We start from the raw sequence: 14,827 nt of genomic DNA, 5'->3' as shown, positions 1-14,827 counted from the left end.
TATAGCCACACTGACATGACACCTGGTGCAGAGGTTACTTTTCCAAATGATACTATCATTTGTGTCAAAAACTGACAAGTATCAGCAGTTACATATGCACTGTTTTTCAATTTGTTGTTTCCAAATCAAAAAGTAAAAATGCTGCTGGCTACTGAATTTTCTGAAACTGGGGTTTAAAATAATTTCTCTTCTTTGAGACTTTTTTTTTTTTTGTACCAAAGAAAGGCAGGTAGTAAAACTAACTGCAGTGGTTCTTGAAGATGATAGGAGAATGCTTCATGTTGTGCTCCATCACGTATAGACGACTTTTCTTTCTACATTCAAGTATTTGACCCTGTTCTTTTTAACTTGATGTGTGTCGCAGATCAGATGGATAGATTATTGTATGGCCTAGTTCATGGTCGTTCAATGGATTAATATTTATTAGGGTTTTTTTCCTTTTTGTGTGGTGTTATATGAGACTGTTCCTGGTGTGTGAAGAAACAGAAATGCCAATGGAGTTTGTGTGGGCATCTGAAAGCTTTGAGCAGTTAATTCTAGAGTGGTCCTCACACGCAAATCATGCAAAAGGATCTTAACCCTATACTCAAAACAGTGTTTCCAGCAGGGGAATATAGGCTCGGATAAGATAATGAGTACTATTCATTGTAAAGAACAAGAGTGTATCTTGCAGAGAAATTCAAAAGCAAGTTTGTTGCAGGTATGGATAACTTCTTATTGTCACCTAGGCTGAACCATAGTATCAGTTAGGACAAGTGCATAGACATTGAAGGCTGGTCACACAGATCCTGCTGAAAATATATTTAATTGCCTTCTATCATAATGGTTCTGATACAGTACTATCAACATTTTTGATGAAAACCGAGATGTTAGACCCTTTTGGAACTGGTCCTTTCCATTCATGCATGTGGAACGTTTGCTGTATGTATAATACCTCTGTGTTCATAGCCACTTTTTGTCTACATTCTTCCCGGTGATAACAGACATGCAATCATCTTTGTTGTTACATCTTCTCTTGGGGGAAAATTCTGTGTGTAGTGTAAGCAGCTATTCCAAGGCTGAAGGTTTGAAGAAATCTGGTTCCCTGCTCCCTCAGACAGAGGCAGTATTACTCTGTGATTAATTTTGCAGTCCACTGGAGGAATCCGCATATACTGGGAGGGCCTCACCAGCAGCACAGCATCAGTCATGGCTCAGCTCAAGGGTCATGTTCCTCTTCTTTACTGAGAATATTATCTTCCATACTAGTAGAGTGATGAGGCAGGGACAGGATTCACTGCTCTGGATTTCTTACTGTGGTTTTTTTCCTCCTTTGATATGCTTTGACACATCCTGAACATATACCAGGGGGGACAGTTGTTCAGTACAAGATCATTTCTTCATCAGCAAGGAATACACCTCTGGTTCCCTTTGTGACTTCTGCAAATAGATAGAAAGGATGACTGCTCACTGAGAATTGCCACACAGATTAGGACTTTCCTTGCATTGTCCTCTAAAGCCATTAAACCCTCACTCAGGGGACCTCCAAGTACGTTTTGACACTACAAGGAGGAAACATTTCTCACCTTCATGTCTGAAGAATTTGGGTAGTAACACTAATGGATTGTTCGTAAGTGATACTTTAGTCCTCTCAGTTTGTTCAACTGCAACAACAATGAAATAAATCTTTTTTAATGCCCCATTAAAAACCAGTAATTCCAAGGAGATGATCTACCTCATTAAAAAGAGTTGTAGATAAAGACTGTAACACAATGGTTATTTCACCCTTTCATCTTAGAACAGGGTGTGGGCAGATATGCAACTTTTGGGGACAAATGATGTAAGTTATTTTTTCTGTTCTCTACAGCCTTTGGAAGACTGACTGACTGAGAAGAGTGTTTTGCTTAGTCTTAATTCCAAGCTAATTGTCTTATTACAGAAACGATATAGTGGCTTTTTTAATTCAGTGTTGCAGAAAAGCCTCTAGACACATAAATTAACCTAAGAGATCCTCAGTGTTGCTATGGATCTGTATGTTACAGATCTAGACACTTATAATCATTATTTTGAATTATTAGTGAATCTGTTGTGGAGGATAGAAGAGAAGTGTATAGGATAGGGAAGCCTGCAGTGCTGTCTTCAGTGTTATTTACTTACAAGCAGATGAGTAAGTTCATGCTTGTAATTAGTCACTTCCAGAATTTAAAATTCAGACTTTTTTAATCCTTTAAAAAATAGAAGTTTCATGGGGGATTAGGACATTTGGCACCTATTTTCCTTCTTAAACTACCTTTATTAGTTATAGGACTATAAAGATTGGAAAATAGAAAATGCTATATAAATAAAACTAATTTAGAACACAGAAAGATGTCTTTTAATTAAGATCCTTTATAGAGGCTGTGTGATACTGTGTAGTTACCTTGCAGACTTTTCTGTGGTTCAGAAACCGTTCAAGGTTCCACTGGGCTTTGGACTGATAACCATGCTCCAGTACTTTGCAATTACAGTGTATATTAGCAGTAAAAATGTATTCCTCTACAGGGAAAAGGAAAGGGGGAGAAAAAAGCATGAGACAAGTAATTGTTTAAACAAGGAAGAGATGTCTTGGAAAAAAACCCAGTAAATCTTGATTATCTGCATTGTAAGGTGATAATGTTGAGATATCTTCCAGGAAAGTACAGGCAATTAAAAGATAGAGCAGGAAGGATTCTCATTGCTGAAAAGCACAAATTAAGGAGAATGCCAAGTTACTGTGCTAGGGTAATTAAGAACCATTCCAGCCTAAATGCATCTTAGGTAAACTTAACTAAAAAAGACACAGCACTGAGGTAAACTGAGTAATGTGCAGCATGTGAAGAAGGCTTTCCAGAAAATAAACTTTTTTGTTCAGTTTAGTCTGCAAAAATTTTATTTTCTTTTCCTTACAACTGAAACTAATTGTAATGGATGCCAGCCAAGCGAGGCTAGATCAATTGTAGAATGTTTCAAGCAGAGAGTTATTTCACACTGCAGTTGCATGTTGCTTTGAGATGGAGAAATAAGTATTCCCTGTTACAACTAATGTACTAGCAGTAGTTAGGACATGAAGACATTTCTTTGTTTACTTCTGTTGAATTTTGTCATTCCTGTAAATTCCTCTTCACCAGTGCAACAGGTAGACCTCACAGAGCAAAGAAATCCATGTGCTCTGATCCAAGCAGAGAACTGAGCTTTAGCAACTAAGTCGAGGTAGGTAGCTTTTGCATAAAGTGATTCTGGAAACCAGGATAACTGTAGGGATGCTCAGCAATAGTCCTCTAATCCACAAGAACTTCCTCTCTTTGCTTTCATCCAAGCAATTCCAAACAGGTCTACCTGCTGCAAATACTCCTTTTGAGTCAAAAGTGTCGAACTAAAAGGAGGACGTGGACTTTTCACATGTCTGCCTCTCCACATTACAGAGTGTGCCTGCCCAAGGTATCACATGAGAGGAGACGGCAGGTGGCTTTCAGCTGCCAGTCAGCTCTTGGGACCCTAGGCAGCCACCCCGGGGGTTTAGATCCACAGTCAAACTGGGAAATCTGGGAACAGGGGATCCTTGAATGAGAGAGGAACACAACCTGTGTGAGATATATGGCTCTTGCATTCAGAATATGCATCTGGGGGAAGGAGGGAGAGTAGTACATGAGGCTGAACGAGTCAGAGGATAATCCTGTCAGCTGTTGATACCTTCCCACTGCCCGTAGTGTAAAAAGCCATCACAGACTTGTACAACTGAATGTGGATGGGAAAGTAAGGCCCGCTGTCACCTGGGTTTTCTGATATTCCTGGAATTTAAATGTTGTATCATGCTTGTCCTCATAACACAGTCAAGGTGTAACGTCATCCAAGATGAATAATGCAGAATGTGGCTGTAACACACTGGTTATTCAGGCATATAAAGAATAAATCAGCAGATGTGAAGAAAAAGTTGTGGCTTTGCTGAAATGCTAAGGAAACTGGGTGAAACCTTGGTGGTTATGGCAAGAACAGGAGCAGGAAGCCTGTCAGGCAAGTAGAATAGAGAAGAAATGTCCCTTTGCAGTAAGCAAAATGTTTTCCACGGTGTATCTTGTGGATTTAAGCTCTCTTTGCTTGATGCGTTAACTGCAAACATTTAGATTTTCATACGTTTGGTTTGTGGAACATGTTTTTCTGTGTGTGGTCTGTAAAATCAGTCCTCTGTGACTTGCCTTGAGTTGTCCTATTCTGTGTGATCCGTGCAACCAGCCACCGGAAGGCAGCGGCACTGTTTCTGATACCTGAATTATTTCTTCCAAATCCTTGGGGATCTTTAAGGACCTTTAAGCGTTACTGTGCAAATACATGATGAGTGAGGATTTGCGGCTGACATTTTTCCCTTTGGAACATTCTAGTGAACAAACATTTGCAAAAACAAAGAGAATGTTTTGGACTGTATTGATACTGAAAGGGGAAAAGAAAGTCGGGGGTGGGGGTGGGGTGGAGTGTTCCTTACTTTTTGCAGTGGCTGATCAACTCTTCATATCTTTTACTCAACTTGTCTAAGCTGTCTAATCAATATGAATGACCTTCAAAAATTAAATCAGAAAGTGATCTCCTTTTCAGCGGTCAAGACTTCTTCAGTTTCAGAAAGGAAATGGGTTTCACAGGGGAAAAAGAAAGGCTGGCTGAACGGCAGTGAGAAGGTAGGAAGGTCTTTGCCCACTGAATAAGCAAATCAAAACTGCTGCCATGCACAGAATCCCAGTAAGAGCAATATCTTGTGTTTCTAAGACATTCAGGTAAGTTTTACAACTGCACACACACGGAATTCCAGGGATGATAGTGAAAGCATACTGTAACAGAGAAAATACTGGCTGTTCACACATGGTAGAATACAGGGTAGAAGTGGCACAATACGTTTGTGACCTGAGGTGTCCCCGATCAAGAGGACAGACAGAAGAGTCCAGGAGTGAGTACCTGTCCCCTACAATGCAGCATCACAAAGAGAATCCAGAAATGCTGAGACTGTTTATCTTTGCTTTGGGCAAGCCCTGTAAATGTGTTTGGTTTTTTTTCAGCTTAGCATGCCATGTGTCTTCTCCTAGGTACCTTGCATAATCCTGCCATGTGTGATGGCCTCACGTCCTCACTCTGAATAAGTATTTTCTGCATTTTGCAGAGAGGTTGTTTCTCTACTGGTCTGGGACCTGATTTTTTAAAGTTTGATAATAAATACCTTTTTTGTTAGAAAGAGAAAGGAAGGAAGAGGATATGCTTCCACATCTTCCTTTGTAAGGAAGATACGTAGGTAGGCTGAGAAAAAGTATACAAAACCGTAATCAAGAAATGGACTGTGTCCTCAGTGGTACTTAAAAGGTAAATTTTTAATCAGAACAACTAAAAATACCCTGAAAAGGCAGTGTGGAGACAGTAAGGGGAGAAAAAATTGATTTGTTGCATTTTGACAGCTACGCTGTTAAAAATATGAGGACTACGTAGGAAAGGATTTATTCTTGCCTTTGAGTGAATTACTTGCACACTTCTGGGGTGAGATCTGCGCATTTGTAACAGTCTGTTAAATAAGTGAGGGGAAATGTATTGGCTGCTGTGAAGGAGGGAGGGAGGGAGGTGCACAGTGGCGCCGTCTTTAGAGACTCTGGGAGTACTCGGATGACCTGTGTCTCTTCTTTTCCAAACAGTAAAAGGAGCAGATCTGATAGCGAAGAGTCAGATCCTGTTGACTGCTGTGTTGTGTCAATGCACGCCCCTAGCTCCTTGTTAGGATATAGGAAAAACAGTGTAATAACATCTGTTTTGTTTTGGTTTTTACATTACAAAAGCGTAATAACCTTTTTATTGCCAGATTCGTTGCATTTTTCCTTATCTAGATGGAGATCAAATCAAATACTTTGAGGTCTGGTTTATTTATTGAAGCTGGCGTGGTTTTGTCTTCTGGAAAAGGTGAATTAAGCAGAATAATTCTGAAGCACTGCTTGCTGCTAGTATTACGCAAATTAAAACAATCAGTTCAGTCCCTGAACACTTTGTTGTTCTCAGCCTGAGCACTTTACAATTTGCTGAGGGATTCTTTGAGATTACCTTTAACTGCTGAACTGGCAAAGTCCCAGCAATAGCTTCTCTGCAGAAGAAACAACCCAGATGTAGCTTGGTTGACAGTAGCTAGCAGAGGATCGGGTTCCGATTAATGAACTGTTTCTCCAGCTCTGGACTTTTTTCCTCTGTTTTGGTCAAATGAGTTTAACACTAGTATTTTTGCAATAGATTAACTGTTCATGGGAGGCTCTGTCAGTGGATGCTGGTTGAGTTCTGAGCCTTTCTTCAGCTGTCATATTAGAGCATAACTGTATAGTGGCTAGTTAAAGCACAGTAGTACCCCTGCTCCCTCTTCTCTTTTCCTTCTTTTATCCAACCAGGAGCAGTGCCACCTGTTTCCTCTTATGAATGACAACCTTTTCTGTTGTTTCTTTTGGCTTACGGGCTTCAGTTTAGAAAACACACCTGTAATTGAGGTTGCTTGCTTTAGAGTGCATTTCGTTCCTGGCGTGTGCATGTCAGGCATTCCCCAGTGCACCAGCCCAACCCAACGGCCAGTGGTGTTTGCTTGATTCACGGTCAGTGGGCCCCATCTGCTCTTTGGTTTCTTCCTCTTCCCTGCCTTCTCTCCTTTGAACAGCAGCTGTGTAGAAATAACAGCTCCAATTCTCACAGCGGCTCCTGCGTAGAGGTGGTCAGGGTCTTTCTGGCCAGATTCATTTAGACCAAAGGCTGGGCTGCCCAGGGAGATGTGCTTTAGGAAGTCATATGGGTTCTACACATGTTCCACGAAAGCCCAGGTAATCTACCACCTGAGGGCTGAGACATTGAGGTTTTCATCCCAGCTGCCTAGAGGTTTAAAGGAGCCCAGATTTGGGCTCCATGTCTACAAGGTTGCCATGCTGATTGATACATGGCTCTAGGATGTCTTGCACTTCCCACTTTCTAGAAATCTGATGCCGCGCTGTCCCCCACCACAACTGAGACTGTCGGAGATGAGTTTTCCCAGACATGCTGCACAGTAGCAGGGGCATTCACAGAGCACAGGGCAGCCATCTGCTAGTTTTTATTTTTGAGGAAATTAAACCAAGAAGGTTTTAATTCCTCCTTTTCCTCTGTAGCAAAAACATTCCAGATTTAAATTAATTATAGATAATTAATTGAGTAAATATGCACATATTTTTTGTTTAAAAAAAGACTTTTCCAGATATCTTAAAAACTCTGAATTTCAACCAGCACTGTTCCAGCTTCGTTATAGTACCTACTGGGTGAATTCAGAGATAGCAAAAATGAGCATGCACTTTCATAGCATAAGCCAGAAAGTGACATTGATATTCGATATGGAAGTAGATCTTTTCAGTGCTGTATTTACTATGTATACGTGTGTAGACTTGGAATCTGTCTGCATGTTTTTGTTAAGCACCATCTTCAAAGTTTTTTAAATGCTTGGCCTAGAGCTTTGGAATTCCAGTGTGGATTCAGATACCTAATTCCCTCTGATTGCTTTGAAAGTCTCCCAAATAGCAGTTCCCTACCCAAATCTAAGAGTTCATAGAGAACTATGAGAGAAGTCTATCTTGTAGGAACAGTGTGCCCTTGAACTCTTTAGCATCTGCTTGTGCTGGGCATTTCTTGCTTCACCAGCCAGAAAAATGGACTTGAAAAATACTAGTAAATGCCTTGACTTTGTTTGACAAAATAAGAAAAAGAAAAAAATATATAAAATTCAAATCCTTGCCTTATACGATAAAGTTTAAGTTCTGTGACTTACAGCTTTTTACACATTTTGTGACTGCCAGTTCAGACCTCTGATGCCAGTGTTTACTTGAAGACTATCTGGTGGGGAAAAAAAAAAAGAATAAACTGATTAGGAAAGACAGACTCCACCTTCCCTCCTATCCTCAGTGTTCAGACAGGCACCATACAAATAGCTGTTCTTAATGGCTCGCTATTGAAGTCTGAGGTTTCCTTCAAACCACTGTATTCAAATCAATTGTGGGGTAGACAGTGTTCTGCTGTACCGTCCCTGGCTCTTCAGAGACTTCACCGAGAAAATAGTCTTCACTAACTGAAAATAATTTACTATTAATGAGCTTCAGTAGGAGTCCCATTATTCTTCTTTGGTGGGAGGCTGGTGGCTAACTCACAGGCTTGTGGGAGGATTGGTATTCGAGAAAGGAAAAAGATGAAGTAACCACAGGTTCCCATTAGAGGTGGGGGGGAACATAGCCCTGAAGAGTGATGTATCACCAGTGATATTCCATAGGAAATGTAATCACCCTTCACGGGTAATGAGAAGAGGGGAAAACTTAAGTACGTGAGCCACACAGAAGACAAATGTCAACTCCCTTATGTATTCAGGCACATGCAGAGGATAGCCTTGCTGTATAGAAAAGGCATAGCTAAAGTCACAATGAATCATTTCTAAGAGGCTGCTCGGCTCAAGAGCTTAACCTTTCTTCATCATGTCAACCTGGAGTCAGCCATTCACCACCAGTTCTCAGATGCAGCCCAGAAATCTTCGCCACAATTCCCAAAGCACTTCAGGGGAGGCATCAGAGGAATTAGCACAGTGATTTATTGACAGGCAGCAGGCCAGTGAAAAATGGCTAAGGAGTCAGCTGCCACAGGAGGCACAGGGGATGGCAGTGGGCTTGTGAGTGCTTCTGAATTCGGGGAAATCCTAGTGAATTGCTGTCCTTGTAGACCAGAGGTTGAGCTGACTACTGTGCAGAACTGTTTTTCATAGTACATAATAGTGAGCGTATTAGAGTTTGAGAAGCTTTGCGATGGCAGTGAGTATGTCAGAGACAGAGTGAGAGCTTTTGTAATCACATCCGTTAGACGGTAAATACTGTGTTCTCTGAAGATCTTGAAATCAGTTTAATCTTACAGTGCCCTTTGAAAGCGCTCTACTCAGCAGCTAGGGTGGGGGAAGAATTCACTATGTGTAAGAAGTGGAGTCCTTCTTTCACCTGGTGCTTTGTCCCTCTCTTTCTGCTTCACATTGGAATGGTTTTCTCTGCCTGTGCCATTGCTTTGTCCCTGCCTGCTGCTGCCGAGGATGCTCATCACTCTGCACTGCTTTCTGCCTGAGGGTGGGATGCAATACCTCTCTTTTCTTGGTCTCTGACCCTGCTCATCCATTCTCCCCCAGTAATACCGTAGCTGGCCATCCTACCTCAGCAGTCTGGGAAGTCAAAGTCAAGGTGGACCAGTCCTCTCAAGGCCACCAGTGACGGATGCCCACACTGCAGGCTGGGAATCCCTGCAAGGGAATATGGGCAAGGGAGGGAGATTTCTTTTGGCTAGATCTCAGGTCTGTATCTGAAGCTAGTTTTTCTTTAAAACAATAGACACATCCTTGGTATAGCTTTTGCCCCACTCCTCCTTAATCTTAATAATTTATTATTATTATTAATAATAATAATCCTTAATAATTTAAATTATATTTAGTGTGTAAGTATTGTATGTTTGTTTTCTGCAGTGTGCTAGTACTGTGAAGAAGCAACATGTCTGTAGCTGATCCTGAGTTTCTCTCAAACTCTTTTGAATTCTTGCATGGAGATCTGCATGGGAAGGTAGAGATGGTACCATTTGCTTATCTCTTACAAGGATCTTTCTAGCCACAGAAAGCAGCCACCGTACTGAGACAGCCTCACCAAGCATTTCTTAGGATGATGAAGGACATCGCTGTCTTCTGTGTGTTGAGAACTGCATGTGTGTGGTGCCTGCACATGTTTGCACTCATCTCTTGACAAGGCCTTCACAGAACGGTGTTGTGGCTGGTAATGTGGTGGCCAGGCCCCTAATTCTTAGTCTAGATTCAGTCAAACATATATCCTGTAAAGCCGCCAAGATGGGAGATGAGAGGAAGAAGTCTTTATACGCCCCTTTTCACTTCCTAGTATTACTGCACAGAAGAGAGATGGATTTAGCACTAAATAATTAATCCTGCTCTTCATATTTTATGGATCCAGAACACATTTTTGTAGGGAAAAAAACCGTACAGTTAGGAAGGATTTCCTCAAGCTGAGTCAAAGCATTAAGCAGCTCAAAGTTTATTTACCTCCAAGCTGAAAAATGTCAGTATTTAGACTGCAGAAACAAGGTTTTCTTTAATTTCACAACAAAAAATGTCAACATTCCTGAAACTGATCACAGTATCTTCCTATTGTTTGTTTTGTGCATGATGGATGTTTTATTTTAATCTACGAGTTAACTTTAAATAATTCATTTAAGAAAATTTCTGCCAAGTTCTATCAAGTGTTAAGCATCCTTATCTCTGGGTAAATTGAGTAGAAATTCATGGGACTGTGCATCCCGTAAGGTATGCATACTATAGAGATGGACCTGAGCTGCAAAACATATATCTGGATGGTGACTGCTGCTGTTCCAAATTCCTTTGGAATTCAGTTTTCTGTCCAGCTTCTCTCAAATGCTGTCTGGTAACATTAATATTAACACTATCATCATACAACTGATCTATTATTTATCAAGTATAACACAGAAACGCAAGGGAAGGGTGCCTTTAAAAATTATTCTGAAGGTGAAGCAAAGATTTATGTTTAGTATTTTCATACCTATTAGTACACGTGTGGGACAGATGGACAGTAAGGAAATGAATGACTGTTTGTACTTGCAGCATTTGAATAGTTTGTGTTCAGACTTTGTGAATGAACACCAGAAAGGAGATAGATGAAGACTGATTTAACATAGTTCTTGTGGGGTTTTTTATTACCTTTATATATGAAGGTCTCCTGGTCCTCAGCTGAGATATTGCCACCCTCATCCCATGGACCAGCAAAACAAAGGAGGCCAAAGTATTAAGTGATATGCCTGACAAGCCACAATGGAAATTTAACAGTTTAGGAAAGAACGTTGCCTTCAGTTGTGTTGGATAGATGGGATTTGTATCGAGCAAGTGAAAATCAACTAGGACAGTGCAGTGAATTCAAGTTTTTCTTGAAGTAAATGGCTAGGCTTGATTATGTAAAGCCAGGTGTTTTACAACAGCTTTAACCAAGTTTAACACCAAGTTAAACAAATGTGGGTTGTGCCACTTAGGCAGACATTTTTCTTACTGTCTGCTAATGCAGATATTCCTGGGTTTGGCTTTATAAAATGAGTCCTTATTTTCAGAGCTTCTGAGTGTTAGCAATCCCCGCTGACATCGCTGGGTACTGTGGGAACTCCCAACCTTTCAAAACCATGCCCTTGCTGTCATTCATAGAGCATCCAAAAAGCCACAATGTCCACGATTTAATAGGACAGTATGAAAAGTCAACTTTCCCATCTCTTGTGGTTTGTTAGCCATTTTTGATAATAATGCTAATTCCCCTGTTCAAAGTGTTTTAAGAGGTAAAGATATGTGAGTATTTCAATACACAGATTTTGGAGGAAGATGATATTCTGATGTGAGGAGAAAAAAGGTCATTGAATGTAATGTAATTTCATTTGAAGCAAGGGAACAGAATACATGTGAGGTGTTTAAAAAAATTGAAGGTGGTGGCAGAAAGCACTAGGAACATCTTCCTCTGTTGCATTTGTCCAAGAGGAAACATTCAAAAAGCTAACTAAATATGCAGCGTGGTGTGTAGTAATACTAGTCTGCAGTACTGGATTTCTTTCAGGTAAATAAACCTCTATGGTTACACAAAAATTGCAAAGGCTGTCAATTCTTGTGCTTCAGAACGTAAGTGACATCTGCCTGGGGTCATGTTGAAATCCCAGTATGAATTATGGACTTGCAGTATTTATGAAATCACTGTTGTATTTCATACAGCCCTGAAACATCTGTTACTAGACAATTCTATTGGCAGGATACAATATTAAATGGTGTCGTCTTATACCTTAGTGTGGCACTATCTATTTCTTGTATGTTTAAGTACATAGAATATCTGTAAGATCTCAAACTTCCCTTTTTACACAGTAGTTTCCTCAGTGGGTCCTCCTGAGCTTTTACAGTCCAATTTCAAATAGGAATTACAGTTACACACCATTTCTGAAATTGAACAGGAACCTGGTAGCTCATGGTAATACACATTACAAGCCACCAAGTAGAATGTGTGTTTGTGCAGTTCTAAAGTGATAGATGTTTAAGATCACAAATTCAAGGTCTTCTAGCCTCCCAATTACTAACCCAGTTCCTTGCGTGGACTTTGAAGTAAATCCGCTTTCAGCTCAGTGGTGAATATTTTAAAGATAAGTTTCTAAGCTGGTTTGGTACAAGTAAATTAACATGCTTCACTAGTATATAATTGTTCTGAATCTAATGGGTTTGAAATCTGCTTGGAACCCATGTTATTTTCTCTTTAATCTTCCCTCTATCACATGAGGTCAATTCCATCATACACACTGTATTATATCTCCGGAGAAAAGAACATTTCTGTGTACTACAGGGAGAACTATCAACCTAGGCAAATACCGAATGGATTCAATACCTGCTTTAAAGTTACCTTCTGTGTAATTAATATTTCTTCCCCATTCAATCTTTTTCCCCCCTACATCCAGTTTCAACACCTATTCTTTTTCTGTCTTTTTCCATATCTGCAGTCCTTGTAGCAGCACACAGAAAGCAGGATGTAAAATGGTTGATTTCTAGCTGATGCAACAATGTCTGTATGTGGAAGAAATTAAAGCAGAGGTTCTTTTGTTACTAATGGTATTAATTTTTCAAAGGTAAAAAAAAACCCAAAAAACGACCCTATCCACTAACGCAAGCTAGCTGAAGCCTCCAGATGGCTCAGGGATTCAGAGCACTTCTCCACTGCCTTTCAACTTGCAGTTTTGTTTTTGAGTATGGCAATGTGTTCACAGGGTGAAATTTCTTGCCTTAAAAGCAGTGGTTTTGCTGCTGTTGAGTTCTGCTTAGAGCATTGGGCGAGACAGGAATGAAAGTGGAAGGAAAGCCAAGGTGTGAAAAAAAAAGACACAGGGAAAAAGCACCATAACTAAAAAAAGACCAATATTTTCAAGCGTGACTGGTGACTTTTCTGGATAACTGAATTAAGATGCTTTAAAAGGCTATGATTCTCAGAAGTTGATGTTTAGCACTTCTGAAAATGAGACCAAAGAAGAATAACCAAATACCTCTATCTTTTGAAAATCTTGGCTGAGAGTTTAAAAAATATGCATATGAGAAATAACTATGACCACATTTATGCACATGGTTTTTGCTACATAATTAGACTTCAGAATGTGTTCAGGTGCCACTGCTGTCCCTGCAGAGCTACTGCCTACCCAGGTATTTCCTAATCTGTGCTGCATTCCTCTCTTGAGTGAAGCGGCTTGCAGGCGAGCAGTCTTGTCAAGCGTTGTGCTACACACCAAGAATGTGCTGTATCTCAAAGGAGATAAATCTTGGTCCTTAAATCAGGAATTCTGCTGTGGATTTCAGTGTGACAATACTTTAGAAACCTGAAGGTTGCTGGGACTGGAAGTTGTAGCAGTTTGAAGTTAGCAAGTGTTAGTCTCTGACTTACTCTTTTGTTGATTATTTTTGGTAGGAAAGGAATCCTACTTATAAAATGCATCTGCTTTGAATTGTAAACTCAAACCAATTGGACTTACTCTTTAATCCTGTTATAGAGAATATCTACCGTTTGCTTGTCATTTTCATTGTAATTATGAATAAAAACAAGTATTCACAGGAAAGGAATATATATGCACACATTCTGTGATAACCAAGCAGCCAAAGCTGTTGCAAGTTTGATGGGCAAGAGATAAAATCTGTGACTGGTCAGACCATCAAATGGAGGAAATACCGTGAAACAGTTCTAAGAACACTTGTTCGTTGACCCTGGCTGTGTTTGTGTAGTGTATTGCCAACAGAGTGCAGCAGCACCGTAAAGAGATGCTGCAGTCATGACTATTAGTTTTAATTGAAGAATTGTGTCCTTAATACAAAGTTTACAAGTAATTTATTATGGTCATTAAAGAACTTACTTGATGAGTAGGTCAGGCAGCATACACTGAAGTAATGGCTTGCAAAGCACAACAGTAGAAAGGAAAATACCATACAGACAGGAAAAGGTTGTATCTGTTAAGCTGGGGATTATATATTGTAAAATTAAAAAGTCCTGTGAAACCTGTCATCCATGGGAAGTTATTATTCCAACGTATTAGTTTGTTCAAATACATTCCACCAGTTCCACATGAACAGATCATTCTGGTGCTGGAAAACACGATTACTAAAGTAAGTAGACTTGAAGATAAAATGCGCTGTCAGCAGGGCACCTGTAAGTGAAAGTGGAAAAGATTATAATACATTTGGAGTACTTAAGTGCGCTTGCTTCACAATCAGGGTTGGGACAAGATACACCTACTGAGTGTCATCCCAAAGAGTTCTTTTTTTTGAAAACGCAATCTGAGATTCTCAGCAATTGAATTTTTTCCTGCTTATAATGGGGCATTTTCCATGTTGGAGAAAGTGGTATATTAGTTGTTGAAGAACCGTTCATTTCTGAGGGATGCTGAAACTCCCTGCTGGTTTCAGTGAAGCTAGGAGTGTGACAGAGGCAAAATCAGAACCTCAGAGCTCCATCCAAAGCCCGTTGAAGTCAGCAGAAAACATCCCATTGACTTAAGTGGGGTTAGGATCAGGCCCTTTGTGTTTCCCTTGCTCATTAAAACCCAGTCTGTCAACAGAGAGCACAGAGTCATTTCTCTTCCCGGAACCGGGACTTTATTGCCAGTGAATTCAGTTCTCCATTAAGAAATACGATGATTGCTGTTAGAAAGACTCTTGTTATTCAGGAGGGACATGCTGATATTTGCTCAGTAGAGTAAAGTGGTAGTTAATAATGAGATT

At 40.2% G+C, this 14,827-nt stretch overlaps 1 protein-coding gene across 5 annotated transcripts in view; it reads left to right on the top strand.

Annotated features, from left to right (window-relative positions):
• FARS2 (phenylalanyl-tRNA synthetase 2, mitochondrial) overlaps positions 1-14,827 on the top strand; it is a 249,543-nt gene that overhangs the window by 169,894 nt on the left and 64,822 nt on the right. The gene's annotated exons all lie outside the window — the stretch shown is intronic.

This window comes from Falco naumanni, chromosome 3, assembly GCF_017639655.2.
Source record: "Falco naumanni isolate bFalNau1 chromosome 3, bFalNau1.pat, whole genome shotgun sequence".
NCBI lineage: Eukaryota > Metazoa > Chordata > Aves > Falconiformes > Falconidae > Falco > Falco naumanni.
The sequence above is the reverse complement of the archived record's forward strand: the minus strand, read 5'-3'. Positions and strand labels throughout refer to the sequence as shown.